Genomic DNA, 14126 nt, shown 5'->3' with positions numbered 1-14126 from the left:
TTAATAAATTGCATTGCTTCAGTGCAAATAAGAAGACCAAGCTGTTTACCTGATTGATAACTTGCACATTATCTACCCAAAAGTACCTGAAGCAACTTCAAGGAAATTTTGTTGGAGAGATCAATAGTTACCATTCTGTCTTCATTATTCTCACTTTGCCTTTCATCTACATTTTCACTTGGAATACAACATGGAATAAAGATCTTTCAATTACCACATTCGCTTGCAGATGCATAGTATGGAACAAATCCTTTACAGCTTCAGAAGCACAGTAAATTATAAATTTATGGCACTTCAAAACACAAAGTGTAGGCAAGAAAACGCAGCAGTGAGATCTTATCTGAAAAATTGCATTTCTGCAGAGAAGGCCAATCAGCACTTGAGCACCCTGAGGAAGCATGGATGGTTCAGAGAGATTTTTCTGTACCCTGAGAATGCTTCTTCAGTTTCCTGATCCATCCCAAGCTGCCTGTAAGCTTGTATACATGTATGTAATACACAATATAAGGTGTATAAATACTTCCCTGCTTCTGAAAGGTGCAAAGCTCAGTATTGTCCTGTGTGCCCTAACCCACTTTGAAACTTCATTTTTAGAGAACACTAAAATAGAGTTCATGGTTCCTTCAGGCTAATGAATGAACTGCTGTATGGTACATGGAAATGATGGAAATACTTATGGGAGAGAAACACTAGCTAAGGAAAGAAAGGTTGGTTAGTATCAGACATCACAAGATGGAGATGACAAGACCAGATCTGCTAAGTATGAGGAAAAAAAAGCCACAAATGCAAAATCTCAAAAAATAAACCCAGCATCTTCCTTCCAAAGAACAGAATAAAATGCATACTGTGAAATAGAAGAACACATATATCAGGAAAAATATTTGTGAATACTTGCACTGAGTAACCCTCTCCTGAAAGCAACTTCAAAGAAGAATTTCTGGAGCCAGTAATTTAATGTAAGCAGTAAATATCACGTAGGAACAATTTATTTCCAAGGCTACAGCAGAGCACCAACAAACCCAAATGATGAATACATATGTTCTGAGACATAAATGCATGTCAGTACTGTAATAAAATCAGTATTTCTATGTAATTCACTCACAAACCTGTATTATCAAATAATTCTCCTATTATACAGGTAAGTAAGACACAGATTTGGTGATGGAACAAGTGGAATTTGTATTGTAACTGCTAGTGCAGCTCCCAGTTTTCCTCTGGCCATGCACTTTAAAATGAAAAATATCTTCTCTACGAGTTTTGAAAAGTACACACAGGGAAAAAAGTGGTTGCTCAGACACAAAGCAAAAGAGTATTAGCCTGGCCAAATGAAAACATACTTAAATATTCATACTAATAACTGCAGAACAGCTTCTGCACTGTTCAACCTTTTAGCCCGGGGAGCACAAAGAAGAGAGCTTGACACAAAGCTAAAGGGCAGCTGAAGTGAGCTACTGATTTTTTTCCACAGATGTCCTACTTGGAAAGATCATTTACCTCACACCTCCCAAAGGGGCTGTAGCAACACCTGCACTTGCCTTTCCATCTCTCTGGTCTACCAGCCAGAAAAAGAAAATGTTTCATCTGCACATTGCCACCTTGCTAACAGCCCAACTACAATGATTTTATAGGAGTTTTTAATATTAAGTGGGATCTTTAACTACTCCAGCCACACTAGTTTGATCCCTCACACAGTGATTTTCAGTGAGTTGGCAGTAGAGGGAATAGCAATTTCATGACACTGACATGTTTCCATGTACATGGAAAAAAATACGCGTTCTGGTAAGGTTTGTACTCTTCAGGTCCCTTGAACTGGCTCTTAAGACATCACCAATTCCACTATTTTTACATATATATAAACCAGAGCTTTGCCTTTCTCTCAGTGGGGAAAAAAAAAAAAAACCCACCATGACTCAAACAGACTTTGCTGCAGGGAAGAACACAGTTGGTTTGGCAGAAAATATCTATGCCAAGGAAAGCCTTGTCTCAAAGAAAGAAAAAAATGTCCTTATTTAGTTCTACCTGAAAAATGTACAGAACAGCAAGAAGAGACTTTATTGAAAAACTCCCATTCCTTTCTTGCCACTCACCTTTCTAGTAACAGCACTAGAAAAGGAAATCTCAAGGTGGTGCTAGAGAAAAACCATTTTTCTACTGAAATGAGAACACAGCACTGAAAAATAAGTTGTGATGCTTACAGACACAGATGGATACTTAATCAGACGTTGATCAGAAATGGCATTCTCCTTTTCCTGATGAACAGATACTGCACTAACAATTTTAAAAGGCAATTTTGTAAAAACTTCTGTGCTGGATTTTTCGAACAGAAAATACGTTACTTTCCAAGTCACACACAGAACATACCAGTGTGCAGAAACCATTAAATTATTTAACCATACCACTACCTGGGAAATATTTTCAAATCATGGACTTATTTGTAAAGGCACACAATTTGTACACTAGGGAATCTGCAGTTCAGGGAAGAAATCTTGAAGGTCAGATTTGCACAGACAGCCCAGCCCCTCTAACAATTTGCTGCCACTAACAAGGATGGGTTTTATCCCCTATTCTTTACCCACCTAACTGTGACTGCACCATCATATTCCCTCCTTTGCACATAACTGGCTCACTCCTCTGTGCGTAGATTCCTTTCAATAAGCCAGCAGAAATCAAAATGAGAAAGTAAGTGACATTTTCTGCCAGAGCTGACAGGAAGGAGGGAAGGGAGAGCAAGCACAAATCATCCTTGTAAAAAAAACCTAATCTGGTTAAAAGCTGCCTCCTGTTTTGTGTCATCACACCTTGAACTCACAGGTTCTTCCTAAACACAGTAGAGGGTACTGAGCGTTCTTTCACAGCACTGTTTGCTCTGGGAAGAGATTTTTGTAGATTAAAAAAAAAAATGATTAAGAGCAAAAGAACTCAGAGATGACAGTAGCTTCCTAAAGAACAATTTTCACTAATATATACTACTGCACAAAGACTTATATTAAAGATAGCAGGTTTCCCAGAGCAGAGTCTCAGGCATCAGATTATAAAAATAAATAATTTAACAGAGTGTTAGAGCAGCAGATCAGCTGTGAGTCTCTGGACAGGGACCGTGAACAAAGGAATCCCCAGAGAGCCACACCTTAGGCACCCGCCCCTCACACATCTTGCCTGTGCCTCTTAGTTCAGTGCTGAGTTTTGGTCTGGGGCCTTGCAGTACCTCATTGGGCTCTTTCTCAATGTCCAGGCAGGCCATTCAACTCTTGTGGAGTTGCAGCTTCTGCTGGTGGTTGTTGCCTGCTGATCTTGTGTTTTGAGCTTCTGGTGCCTCTGTTCCATGACAGAGCACAGGAAACTAAAAAAAGCCCTCACTTAGGTAAACAGTACTCAGCAGCAGCTAAAATATCCATTTGTTATCAATGTCCTTCTCACACCACGGACAAAACACAGCTCTATCAGCTAGTGGGAAGATTACTAAGGAAATTAATTCTGTTCCGGAAACAAACATTTCTAGCTCTAAGTTCACAGCTTAAGGTTGAAGGCTTCATCAAACCCAGCTACTCAGGCCAAGCAAACAACATACTAAATCACGTATCATATAGTAACATCTAGAATGTTTCTTATTTTACTTACTTAAGCTGAACAAGGAGTATCTCTCAACAGCCTGAAATACTTAATAAACCCCATGACACCATAACCTTAATTCTACATTGTCATTTTAGGTGTTATTGAGCTAACTAATGATAAAAAATGCCTACCTTGTATGAAGCAAACCAGCTCTTCTTTTACTGAACCTATGGCCAGGACAGATTCTTACTTTGGAGGTACTACTTTTTTCACAGCAGTTTGCTGGAAAACTCACTCTAGGTTATTACTAACACATTTCCTCTAAATCACAGAGGAACAGACCACTTCTTTTCCCTGCTTATGGTCATATCACCTTCTTATGCCAATTCTAGCAACTGTCAAAATAAAAAAAAAATTCTAGCAGAACACTGCCTTTTAATGCCCTTTCAGTTAGTACTAAAAGAAAACAATTTGAACAACCCACCTACTCTCAACACTTACCATTCAACTGGAAGCTATAATTTTTTTTTAATGAGAAACTGTACCTATATTATTGCAGCAAATAACATCATGTACGTTCTTCAGGCTTTTGTGACTACATAAATGAAAAGTTAAACTGCAGTGCTGCATACAAGTTATTTGTTCAGAACACACAGTTAATTAGAGATCCTTCCAGATCCCTTCAACCTCATAGTTCCAGTGCCACAGAAGTCAGTTATTTTCATCTAAATCTGAATATGTTATGATATTTATAAGGAACTAAACACTATAATGGCTCATTTTTACATAAACAATTATTTCCATCGCCAGTGGATTACATTATCTCACATTTACCCAACAGAGATGGAATAAATCAGAGGTGAGAGAGGTAATGACAAATGCATAGAACAGAGGCTAATAAAATTATGTAAAACAGCTGACTATTTTTAAAAATGTAAACACACAGACAAGCTCATCAAGAGCTCTGACTCGAACACTTGATGACTGCGTGTCTGAGGAGGGTGGATTGGGAAAGAGCAGAAGCAGCACACAGCCTGGGTGCTGAAGAGTTGACTGTAATGCACGTTTGCTTCATAATACAGGATAAATTTTTGCAAAAAGCAAAGTTAGGCCCTCTTCTGACAGAAGGATGTGTAATTCTGAAGATGTGAAGTGCTAATGAATGTGTCCACTTGCAAAGCTTCACCAAAATCCTTTGCAGGTGTAGCTGTGTCTCGATCATGCTTTTTTTCTTCTCAAATCACCTTCCCTTGCATTGAAAACCAAGACAATTAATTCAGTGAACTCACCAGTGACATTTTAGTATAAAAAACACAGAGATATATCAGAGAATCACAGAATGTTTTGGGTTGGAAGGGACCTTAAAGATGATCCAGTTCCAATCCCCTGCTAAGGGCAAGGACACCTTCTGCTAGATCGGGATGTTCCAAGCCCCATCCAACCTTGCCTTGGACACTTCCCGGGACGGGGCAGACTGTGCCAGGGCCTCACCACCCTCACAGCCAAGAATTTCTTCCTAGTATCTCATCTAAACCTACCCTCTGTCAGTTTAAAGCCATTACCTAAAGCGGACAGCAGAATGTCTAATTAACTAAAAACAAATCAATCCAAATAATCAGGCATCTATCAAGAAAGACTAATCTGCACTGAGACAAATGTGGAAATACTGACACTTTCTGGACTTCCCAGCATGTTCAGCTCCTCCCAAAGATACCACACATTCCTTTTCATCTTCTTTGAAGTGTCACACAAACCAGCACACTTAAAACAACAGAAGTGAGACCAGTACTCAGTCAATTTAACCCAAGACAGTTGACTCAGCTCTGTGTGGATGTGTGTGCAGGATGCTCCACAGCAGATTTTTCATAACACTGAGCCACCCCCACAGGGATACTGTGTAATTTATATAGCGTTCCTTTGAAAATGCTGCCCTAAAGCTGACTCACTGGCATGCGATTCTACCTAAGGCACATTTCTGGGAGTGGAGCTGGCTCTTTATCAGATGATTCACAAATCAAGCCTGGCGGCAACCCCAAAGAATAGGACCCTTCGGTACCGACATGGTAAGAGAATTGCAGTGCAAAACAAAAGAAGAAAGGATTAAACTAATGCTGTGTTTCAACTGGTTTTGCATAAATAAATGAAGGTTAAAAACAGGCTGCTCCTACTGAGTGCTCAACAGGCTGCATATACAAATTACCCAAGAATGAATATAAATTACAAGTGCATGTGTTAATACAAAGCTTTGTGAGCATCCTTTGCAATCTTGAAAAGCAACATTTTTTTATCCTACATAAGAAGCAAGACTGCACATTTAAATACAGGGGTTTGCATTGTAATGCTTAATGCACATATTCTGCCTCTTCCAAAGGAAAGGCAAGTACCAACTAAGGTTTGTTTCACAACTCCCAGCGCAGGTTTCCATAAACATTCACCAGCTGCACTTGGAACCCCACAATAAAAAAATCACAATCCTTGCACACAGATAAAAGCATGCAGGGCTGGCTGCACTTAGCCTTCTAAGAATCTCCTTTCTTCCTCATAATGAAACCATTTTTCTCAAGGGCACAACACTTTAAAGTCTACAAAGCTCTCTGCTCTAAAAATTAGACGGGGCATATCTTTATTATTACCTGTTCATAAAACTTTAAGTGACTCACTTTCAAATTTTTTCTTTCAATAAAACAAGTGGCAGAAATCAACATGACGACAGTTTCCTTTTCTCTCTGCTGTACATTAGCTTGCAGGAGATCACCCTACAGAGGATTGTCACATGGATGGACCATTTTTTTCTAAGATACTGAGTTTAACAGATTTTCGCAGTTTATCTATCCATTTCTGTTTCTTTAACAAAATGTCTTCTGTGCTTCCCCATTCTATATAAAAAGATCTCCTCAAGAAATGCTGGTCTACTGTTCTACCACAGTCAAAGTAATGCTCTCATAAAAGCCACATTTTAAATTGCTTGAGCACAATGTAACAAATTATTCCTAATTTTCAGAGCAGCAGTTAAGAACATTTACCTGAGATATCCTGAAAGTAACCAACATTGTGTCATTTACTAAGAGCTCCAACTGGCAGATCAGGACAACTGCAATGTAACTTCAAAGTAGTAAATCCATCTCAGCAGTGCCGTACTCACAGAATCATAAAGGTTAGAAAATACCTCTAAAATCATCAAGTCCAACCAGCAGCACCACCATGTTCACCACTAAACCATGTCCTCAAGTGCCACATTCCACAGCAATTTTCCAGCATCTCCACATCTCCCACAGCTACCCAAGAGCTCAAGGCACTGAACTAGATTTGCTGTGGGTTTATGACAGCCATTTAATGAAGACGAGTTATGAGATACTAAGGAACTCTACAGTTCGTAAATGTTTTATGATCAGACCTTTTTACACATCTTTGTCATGGGAATCAAACAAAACTGACCCTCAGGTACTTAAAAGTTTCAAATACTTTAATTCCACACCAATTAATGCCTTTGCCATAAGGTAGGGGCAGTGAGATACCCTTTTTATGGTCTGACCATCAGGTGACACATCCAAATTCTACAGGAGGGCTGCAAAGGAGCTGCAAGCCCAACAAGCCCTGATCTCAAATCATTTTCTCATCCACATAGCCACTCATATTATTTATTTGCTTCTTTAATTCTTAAGCTAGTAGTATCAAATCTAAATACTGCAATACGGACTTGCATGAGGTACACCATTGAAAAATAAACTGTATCAGTACACTAAAGGCAAAGTCGTGTGGCATTCAAATGATGAAATTTTACAGCTGTTGGGCTGTTCTTGACACCAAATGACCAGAACTAAGAGGTGCCAATTGTTTTCGGCACCCATCAGACTGCTAACAATCAACAGTGCAGTCTTTACGTGTCCAAAGTGCTTCCAAAAGAACAGAGGACTTATGCCACAGGTCTCAGTATGAAGCAAACACAGGCTGGTTCTACAAATGAACAAAAGCTACCTTGGGTATTTAAATAAAGAAGAACTGACTGGGTCAAAAGCCAGTCACATGTGGGATACCAAAAATGTCTCTAACATGGGCTTTACTATCACCTACTTTCTACAGTATTTACTTTTCCAGTTGGCAGAAGAGAAGAAATTTGAGCTCTACTTCAAAAGAATAACAGACAGACCAGAAAGCAAACATTTCTTTCCCACAACACACAAAAGACTTTGCATGTATTTGACTGCAGAAATTAAATAACAGTATGTAAGAGGATACCAAGCTACCAGCTACAAAAAGAGAAAAAGAAAATTAAAAGGCAGTTTTCAGAAGTACCATGCAAGTAGAGACAGGAGAAAAAAATCTAAAGAAAAACACTAACTCCCTCTTTCCCCGCCCCCTTCCCCAAAAAAAAATCCAACCCAAAAGAGCCTTAAAATGCATCTTTTACCCCAAAACTACTTCTTACATTATTATTACTGTTTAGGAAAAAGTGGCTCAGCTGGCAGAACTTTCATAAGAACAAAACTAATTGTTACCAACAGGAGACATAAACTATATTAACAGCTTTCCCAGTAAAAGGGGAGATGGAAGAAAAAAAAAAAAAAAAAAGAGCATGAAGCCTGGAGTATCAATTCAACCTTATTCCATTAATTCAACACAGCCTTATTGCTGCTGGAGCTCCGAGAGTTCCATACAGACAAACAATGAAATCCACTACAGCTGTTAAACGGTAGAAAAACCATTCTGATCTTGTAAAACAAACAAGGGAAATCAGGTGTCTGTTATCAAACTCACTTTAAGTTGAGGAGAGGTTTATAACTAATTATTGAGGGCTTAGGAAGCTAACACTGGCAAGATATTCAATTAATTTCCTCAGCTTAGTTTTATTCAACAGTTCCCGTATTTTTTTTATTATAGTGAGTGGATTCAAAGTCTGTACTTTGCATTTAAGATGACTTATTAACAGCAGTAAGTGGAACCATGAAAAATAAAACTTCACCTTGAAGGCTTTCTAAACACAATACTCACAGAAATATGTGGGGGTTTTGTAACTCCTCACAGATTCTGCACACTGCTACCAAAAGATGTTACCTCATCTGGAGGAACCATGGTTATTGGCAACAGAATTTGCATTGATCAGTAATGGGCTCACAGGCACTGCTACCCACAAGACCATTCTTTCCCACAATGGCAACTTCACTTCCAAAAGACCTCTCACCAAATGCAACGAGGGCCCAGACTACCAGCATTTCACCCAACTTCCTTCATTAGGAGACAGCCTTTAAATCATTGTGTTTCCAACCACAAGCACACAGACTTTGTAGACAGCTTCCCTGATCTGTTCTTTACCAACGTTTTTTCCCTAAATTGCCAGATTACTTAGAAATGCCTTTCTGGCAGGATCTGGAATTCCAAGGGAGCATGAACCAGGAGAGTGAGCTGAGGAGCCAGGAGAACTACCAGCTGATGAGAAAGCCAAAGCACAACAGAACAACACTGGTTCAACCTCACCTTGCTATCACAGCAAGCTGATTCTTTTTTGCTTCAAATGTTTGACAGTACTGTTGGAGCACCAGCCTCACACTGGTACCACGGAAATGCAGTATTCCCAATGGAAAACAAACTACTGAAATGGTAATCGTTTCATCATGCAGACAACTAGTATCATAAAGTCTGGCTCTTAGTTATTCCCAGCTCTGCTACTGTGAGTCACTTGGCCTCTACCCATGTTGGATAAATGGAACTGAAATCTGCCTTCTCTAAAATAAGTTGTGAAATGCTAATGATCAAGCATCATGAAACAAGACACTAGAGCAGAGAGGTAGCAAGAGGAACACTTATTCAAACAGTCTGGCTCTTCCTGCTCATTTTGAGGAAACTTTGAAGCATCACACAGAAGACTATCTTCCAGGACACTGCAGAATCCTCACTATAATGTCAAATCCATGATCCACACACACTGAAACAAAAATGCTAGCTTGAAGGACTCTTTAAATACTTGCATTTAATTAAAAAGTGACCACCTGTTCCATTTATGATTCAAAAGTTGTCAGATTGAGTACTAACAGCTTCTAAGCTGTTTTCTTAGAGACCAAATATCATAAGACAGGGTAAGGCTGAAGCCTGTATGCTATTCTGCTACTTAGATCAATTTCTGAGCATTGGAGAGACAGACTACATGGTCAAATTGATACAAAACCCCTGAATACCATATTAAATAAAAAGGGATATTAGGTGGAACCATTCTGAACCTAAAGCTGACACACCTCTTGACCATGGGCAAGTTACTCGACCTCCCTGAGCAGTCAGTAATGCATCTGACACAGTGTCACTGCAACACCTGCGCCGCCGAGCCGCATCTCATTTCCAGTCCTGCATGAGTAATCCATGTGTGCCCCAGCCACACGGAGCCAGTCACATCCACGGAGAAGCTGCTACAGGCTCCACTCATCCTGATAAGACATGGGGAGAGGCGACGCTAATGAGTGGGAATGGGCAAACACAGATTTAAATTTGAACTCTTAAACAGAAGCACTGAGTTAAGTGACAAGGTATCAGTCACTCAGCTTAGCTCCGAGATGTATTACATCAGAGAAAGCAACAGTGGAGGCTAATATTTACACCATATGCACATTTTGATTTAAAGTCCCTTTCATCCAGTTCTCTTTTTGCTCAAAAACGCACATTTGTGGACGTTATGTTCTAAACCTCAAGTTGCAGACTCAGAACTGCATTATGCATTAAAAACCTGGAACAAAGATGTGACAGAAAGTACAATTTTTGTGGTGATTTGTGTTGTCCAAGTTCCCTGCAATAATATCTGCTGCTACAGATTCCAGTATCATAAGTTTGGCTGCTCCTGAGTTGGAGTGATAAAGGCTGTTCATGTGCTGAACATTTATTTTGGTTCTGGAAAACCAAAAGTTGTTTCCTTTCCACATTAGGTCATCTCAGAGCATCGACATACACTGTACCACACTTTATCTCAGACCTCTTTCCCAGCACTATGCCTGTCCCCTTCTCCCAGTGCTGCTTCATTTTCAGTTCCCTATCGCTACTAGTAATGTTCAGGCCAGGTTTTAGTAATTCTTTTCCAGAGTACAAGTTACACACTGGCAATTATGGTATTTAAATCTTTTACTTTGATCTAGTAAATGTGTCATTAAATCTGCTGCTCAGTTTCTGTCAATGTTTGCAGTTTTCTAAGCCATTCCATCAACTGCAAATAAAAACACAGAAGCTGAGACTGACCACAGACCTAAATCTGTGAAAAAGTACCATCAACACAACAACTTTGAAATGTTATAGACAATTATGCGCAGGTTGCTTGAAACTATTTATACTCACTCGAAAAACTTTCCAAAGCTTTCATATCGCTAGATAATTGGTGGTGTTTTGGTCAGAGGGTAACCAGAGAGTTGGTTCACTCAGTGTGGAGCCCCTTCACCGTGTGGTATGTAGAGACCCCCCATCTCATTAACAGATGTTTCAGTGAGATGTTGATATACAGGCAGGTCAAAGATGGCACATACATCCTTGGTGGTGCAGGGAGTTGATGTGATAATATACAAGAGAAAGGGAAGAAAGCGAACAGAATCCAGGCAAAGAATCCTGCATTTTAAAGGTAAATATACAGCAAGGAGATGGGGGTCAGGACAGCCAAGGCAATTATTTCTTGTTGCTCTGACTGAGCTACACCAACTTATCTCCCCAATGTTTGATGTTCAAAGCCCCTCATGATAATCCATATTTATTCTTTGTTCATTCAACTTCAACTTGCCCCACTAATCCCACCCCCTCCACACTGCCCATTTGTCAAAGGCACCCAAACACCCTTCCTACCTCCTCTTTATCAGCTAGAGCAGGGCAACGTTTTCTGTGTGCTGTGACCGTTCTCAACTGCCGTGTGGGTGGCTTCAGGTTCCTTCCCATTTTCCCTCCCTCCACAGCGCCCGGTTTACGGCACCCACTCCTGCTTTGTGCTCTGTGATTCCCTCCAAGCAGGCAGGCTGTGTGCACCAGTCGAGCGCAGGAAGAGGTGCCCAGGCTGCACCACCACACACATCACATGCCTGCACGTGTAAGGAAGGCCACAGTCCTCCCCCTCTCCCAGACTTCTCAGGCGTCTCTCACTGCACCTCTTCACCACGCCAACCAGCAACGGGGCTGGAGAGCAAGCAGAAATAGTCGACATAGTGTAATTAAAAAATTAAAGTGTTTCAAAATGAGTCGGAACTGTTACCCTCGTGTTCTCGAGCAGAAATACCAGCTGCCCAGACTCACACACCACCTTCCATCTCACCTGCTGCGTCCCTTCCCTTGGTTCCCCAGACAGAACACCAGTGTCACTGGTCAGCCAGAACCACAGAAAACTCTGTTTTATTGGCTTTCAGTAGCCACATAACCACCCCCTTTGGAGCTTTTTGGACAGCACCAGGCTCCTCTAGATCACTCAAGGTGAGAAATAGTCAGAAAATTACTCTTAAGAACGACTGCTGCTGGACAGATGAGTTCCCCACACCTCATCTCACTGCTTTGCTACCATGTATACATACATATATGTATGGGGGGATGTCTGGGTTTAGCAAACACATGACAAGCAATTTACTGTTCTCCTTGAGAGTTTGTTACAAACCCATTTCCTCTGCAGAGACCACGTTTCCCTCCTCCAGGGCATCAGGGAAAGCTGTGCTGTCCTGGCTGCCTGGCTTCCAGCTCTTGTACCACAGGAGCAGCAATTACAGGTGGTAACCGGGGCAGGAGAACCACACGATGGGGAGCTCAAAAGAGCACCACACTCAGTTTCCACCCTCAAGGTCAAACATTACGTTTTTAATAGACTTGAGCAACGTAACACACTTAAAGAGAAACATTTTAAATGTAGTGTTTGTTTGCTGTTCCAAGGGGAGAGGCATTACTGTTTGTACTTAAATTTTTAGCTTGAAAAATGGAAATAGTTTAGCCCTTGCCTGTAAGTGAAACTATTATTTGTTCTGATGCCTGGCAAGTAGGAGAGGACTTCTAAAACCAAATAAAATCTCTGGGAGGAGGAATTAAAAGAAATTTTACATTTTTAAAGAGATGCTGAAGGGTTCAAAGACTTGCTTATTCATTCATTTTTAAAAGCTAGAATTACTTGTCGGGGGGAAAAAAATCAAACAGGACTGACTTCTGCCACCTTGACACACAAGTTTCTTTCAGCTTTTGAAGTGTTGTTAGGTACTTTATGCTGGTTTAAAGTGCACAACTAGTGCATAACTAGTAATAACCACAACCTTGTTTAACTAAGTTATTGCAGTTATAGTTTCACCAAGGTACCTACAAAACTTTGAGGCAAGTAGCCTTGTTCTACTGTTAACAACCTATGTCATAAATACACTTATATGCTACTTAACAAAGGTGGAAGCAATGTAACCCTAAAAAAAAAAAAAAAAACAAAAAAACCCCAAGTCTTTCAGAAAGTGGCCTTTGTTGTCCAATAACCTCCAGGCAAAAAGTTACAGTACTGAAACTGGGGAATTAGTTAAAATATTACAAGTCTGCTTAGTCTGCCTTTTTTTCTCTTTTAAAAAGGAACAAGTAGCACAGTTAAGTTTTATATTCCCCTCGGACGGCTGTGTGGCTCGGAGCCACATCTGCAACCCATTAGACGTCAGGAGCTCAAGGGGAACCCGGGCTAGATAGGCAACGAACAGCTTGAGCGTTCTTCCCATACAAAACACGTTTTCCCACCCGCGGAACACACCATCCAAGGTAAACAAAGACGCAAAGAAACCCATGCAGAAGCGCACAACTGGAGCCCTTGCACCCCTTGCTTTTCCCAGGGGTACCCTCCATCAGCTCACACGACTTCAAAAGTCGTTGCAAGGAAGGGAAGGGGGGGAAAAAGAAAAAAAAAAAAAAAAAAAAAAAAAAGGCACGTTACAAAAGTCCCGGGGAAAGACAAAACGGGCCCCGAGTTGCTCCCGGGATCTGTGGGGAATTTCGCCCCGCGGGGTCAGGGCAGAGGAAGGCGGCGGGTCTGGACCAGGGGCAGGAGCGGCAGGAGCAGCAGCAGGACCACCCCTGAGGGGCTCAGCCCCCGCCCGCGCTCCGGGGGATGCGGGGCCGCTCCCGCCCGGGGGCAGCCAGGCCGGTACCGCCCCTCCCCGCGGCGCCGGGCCGCCCCCCGCCCGCACGGCACCGCGCTCACCTGTGCGAGGCTGGGCCCCTCCCGGCCTCCCCGGCGGGGGCAGCAGCCGGGGCATGGGCGGCCGGAGGAGCCGGAGCCGCGGGAGCAGCCGGAGCGGCCGGGAAGAGCCGGGAATGTCACCGGGGCCGCCGCGCCGTCACTTCCGCCCGCCCGCCGCGAGCTCCGCGCGGGCCTGCCGCGCCCCACAGCGCCCCCGCGCGGCCGGAGCGGGAACGGCGGGAGCGCCGCCACGCCGGGGCCGCGGCACGGCCGTGTCCCCGTGTCCCTGTGTCCCTGTGTCCGTGTCCCTGTGGCCCTGTGGCCCTGTCCCCGTGTCCCTGTGGCCCTGTGTCCCTGTCCCCGTGTCCCCGTGTCCCTGTCCCTGTGTCCCTGTGTCCCCGTGTCCCTGTGTCCCTGTTCACTGTCCCAGTGTCCGTGTGTC

General features: G+C 42.3%; 1 protein-coding gene across 1 annotated transcript in view; it reads right to left on the bottom strand.

Annotated features, from left to right (window-relative positions):
- Nucleotides 1-13843, bottom strand: part of CUNH18orf25 (chromosome unknown C18orf25 homolog) — a 45237-nt gene extending 31394 nt beyond the window's left edge. Inside the window, exon 1 of the mRNA XM_042028787.1 lies at nt 13706-13843. The gene's annotated coding sequence lies outside the window, so the exon portion shown is untranslated. The remainder of the gene's footprint in view (nt 1-13705) is intronic.
- Nucleotides 13844-14126: the final 283 nt, after the last annotated feature.

The sequence above is a fragment of the Corvus kubaryi genome, unplaced genomic scaffold (genome assembly GCF_017639235.1).
Source record: "Corvus kubaryi isolate FWS band 111438036 unplaced genomic scaffold, C.kubaryi_AGA036_p1.0 37308, whole genome shotgun sequence".
In the NCBI taxonomy this organism is placed as follows: domain Eukaryota; kingdom Metazoa; phylum Chordata; class Aves; order Passeriformes; family Corvidae; genus Corvus; species Corvus kubaryi.
Note: the sequence above shows the minus strand (reverse complement) of the source record. Positions and strands in the feature narration are given on the sequence as shown.